We start from the raw sequence: 3,505 nt of genomic DNA, 5'->3' as shown, positions 1-3,505 counted from the left end.
CACAAGAAGAATTAACAAATAGTCAAAAAGTTATTTAAATACCCATTCGTAGTAGTGACATAATACAACATTTGTTATGCGGACACTACATCGTGACAGTTTTAGGTGGGGAGTGTTTTGAACTATGGATGCGTAAGATGGCGGAAGAGGTTGGGCCTGAACCCCCACTGCCAGCCGCAGCAAACAGTAGCGCTGTAGACACTACCAAATGCTTTGTGTACTTCAGTTTGCTGTGTGTTGTAGGTAGCGTGTTTTCTTTTTATTATTTTGAAATTAGTGAATAGACTAATCCTGGTACATAAAGGGTTTCGAATGCGACTCTCAACGCAACAAAAGGAATCAGCGATCCCTGTTACCATTATGTCAGTTCTGATTTCGTGGAAGCACAGAACGCAGACGTAGGATGGCAGCCCTTCGAGACAGAGGTAGCGGTAGCGCTTATTGCACCGCACCGCACCGCTCCTCTCCCATGGACAGTCCAAAGTCCGGTTTGTTTACGGTTGCAGTCGACTGCCACGATATACTGTCCGCGTAATATACGTTCATCCGTTTTCGTACAAACTTAAACTGAACAGCATTACCGTACGTCAGTCAAAGGGTGAACTTACGTGATAGATGGAGGTCCACTGTGGGCTGTAATTATCGTTCGGCATCGAAACGTGTTATATTTGGTAATGCGTTAATGCAGAAGCTTTTTACTCTGAAAAACACATTAGTTGCAGTTGTGGCCACCAAGTCACATCTGGCGCTGTACACTGTTTGATGACAGTTTAACATCCACGCTGTCATCTGTCACGCCATAATGGCTGTGAACAATATGGCTATCGAGAAGAGGGGCCGTGCGCCGTTACTGAAACAATTTTATGAGAATGGCAGCAATTACAGTGCTGCATTGAGAAAGTATCGCCGGCTGAAAGGTCGGCGGAGGCTCTATTGGGACCTGGTAGTCGAGGGAAGGCAGGATTCGGTTACTATTGTGGACGGCGCCGTACTCAGTTACTATTGCTTGCCTTTTATTGTTACACACAATTTATTTTAAACCAGTAATTACAGACTCAACAATAAATAAAAAATACCACACGTTATTAATGAAGGGAAAAACAAGAGTGTAAATAATAGTGTTTTCAGTGAGTTACTATTTAGCAAATCACCATTAAATACAGATACAACAGATAATGTTTTAAAAGCAAGCCACTGTGATCTGGGCAGAAGGCCTTGCACGCCAGGAATGGCAATAAATTAAGAATGTTTAAAAATCGCTGCAATTTACAACTTACAGGTATTGAAATATTAAAGGCAAGTCGCCACAAACACAGCAGACGGCATCAGACGCCAGGAATGGCAGCAAATAAGGTTTTAAGGTTTACTGCTAAAATACAAATACCAAATCAGAATTTTAAGGCAAATGACCACAATCACGGCTGAAGGCCTTTCACGCCAGGAACGGCAATAATATAAAAAAATTAGAAAACTGCTGTAAAACAGCAAATACAGCAGGAAAGGTTAATTAAAAAACAAGCAACTGATCACCAAACGGGTGAAATAAGATGGTAAACTTCGTAACAGAATGAGATTTTCACTCTGCAGCGGAGTGTGCGCTGATATGAAACTTCCTGGCAGATTAAAGCTGTGTGCCCGACCGAGACTCGAACTCGGGACCTTTGCCTTTCACGGGCAAGTGCTCTACCAACTGAGCCACCGAAGCACGACTCACGCCCGGTACTCACAGTTTTACTTCTGCCAGTATCTCGTCTCCTACCTTTCAAACTTCTGTAAAGACGAGATACTGGCAGAAGTTGGTAGAGCACCTGCCCGCGAAAGGCAAAGGTACCGAGTTCGAGTCTCGGTCGGGCACACAGTTTTAATTTTTTTTTTTTTGTGGTTTTAGGGCGCAAAACTTCTATGGTCATTAGCGCCCAGCCCGTGACTTAGGAAACAGGAAAAAACCGAAATTTAAAACCAGCAGCAATGGGAACAAAGTCATAAAATTTGAGAAACTAAAAGCAGAAGGAATGCTTAAAAATCCACTACAGAAAGGGGTTGGTTGTCCCCAAAAAAGCTTCAAATGACTGACGTCATTTCACTGTCACTAATAAACTGGAGAACGCGGTCGGCTGAGCGCGTTTCATCTGCTAAATCCGACGATAAATCAGGCGATAGCTGTAGACGGGAGCGTAACGGATTAAAATAGAGGCATTCAATTAAAAGGTGTCTGACCGTCCACAGCTGAGAGCAGTGGGGACAGAGTGGGGGAGGATCGCCGCTTAAAAGATGTCGATGGCTAAAAAGACAGTGCCCTATTCGGAGTCTAGCTAAAATTACCTCCTCCCGACGACGCGTTCGGGAGGAAGAGGTCCAAGCGCAAGGAAGGGCTTTCACTTCCCGCAATTTATTATGGGGAAGTGTTGACCAATGCGCATGCCATAAATGAGCAACTTGGCGACATAAACCGCTCCGTAGATCGGTGAAGGGAAGCGACTGAATAGCTGGCCGAGGAAGAGATACTGCAGCCTTGGCCGCTATATCGGCCGCCTCATTCCCACAGATACCAGCGTGTCCCGGGAGCCAGAGGAACGCCACCGAGACGCCCCCCAGGTGGAGCAAGCGCAGACAGTCCTGAATCCGGTGGACCAGAGGGTGCACAGGGTAAAGAGCTTGGAGACTGAGGAGAGAGCTGAGAGAATCTGAGCAGATTACGTACTGTATCCGCTGATGGCGGCGGATGTAGTGGACAGCCTGGAGAACAGCGTAAAGCTCCGCAGTATAAACCGAACACTGGTCGGGAAGCCGAAAGTGATTTGGGGTGTCGCCAACAATATAGGCACTCCCTACACCTAACGATGTTTTCGAGCCGTCGGTGTAAATAAAAGTGGCGTCCGTCATTTGTGCACATAGAGCAGCAAATGCCCGACGGTAAACAAGTGTACGGGTACCATCCTTGGGAAATTGACATAGGTCACGGAGCAAGTAGATCCGGGGACGGAGCCAAGGCGGTGCTGTACCCCAAGTTGTCAAGAAGGTTTTAGGAAAGCGGAAGGAAAGAGAATGGAGCAGTTGACGGAAGCGGACTCCCAGGGGTAGTAGGGAGGAGGAGCGGCCTGCATACCCTACATCAAAGGAGGCGTCGAAAAAAAGGTCATGGGCTGGATTAGCAGGCATAGAAAACAGATGGCTAGCATAACGACTCAGAAGGACTGCCCGCCGATTGGACAGCGGAGGTTCAGCAGTCTCAGCATAAAGGCTTTCCACAGGACTGGTGTAAAAAGCTCCAGACACTAAACGTAATCCACGGTGGTGGATAGAGTCGAGACGCCGAAGAATAGACGGCCGAGCAGAGGAGTAGACTATGCTTCCATAATCCAATTTCGAGCGCACTAAGGCGCGATAGAGGCGGAGAAGGACCACTCGTTCCGCTCCCCAGGAGGTACCACTCAGGACACGGAGGGTGTTAAGGGATCGCAGACAGCGAGCCGAAAGATAGGAAACGTGGGAGGACCAGCACAGT

General features: G+C 47.2%; 1 non-coding gene across 1 annotated transcript; it reads right to left on the bottom strand.

The window, feature by feature from the left end:
* Window positions 1-1,631: 1,631 nt before the first annotated feature.
* On the bottom strand, window positions 1,632-1,706 carry Trnas-uga. Its single transcript has one exon. It is a non-coding gene; the product is annotated as a tRNA-Ser (tRNA).
* Between the last annotated feature and the right edge of the window lie 1,799 nt (window positions 1,707-3,505).

This window comes from Schistocerca americana, chromosome 4, assembly GCF_021461395.2.
Source record: "Schistocerca americana isolate TAMUIC-IGC-003095 chromosome 4, iqSchAmer2.1, whole genome shotgun sequence".
Taxonomy (NCBI): domain Eukaryota; kingdom Metazoa; phylum Arthropoda; class Insecta; order Orthoptera; family Acrididae; genus Schistocerca; species Schistocerca americana.
Note: the sequence above shows the minus strand (reverse complement) of the source record. Positions and strands in the feature narration are given on the sequence as shown.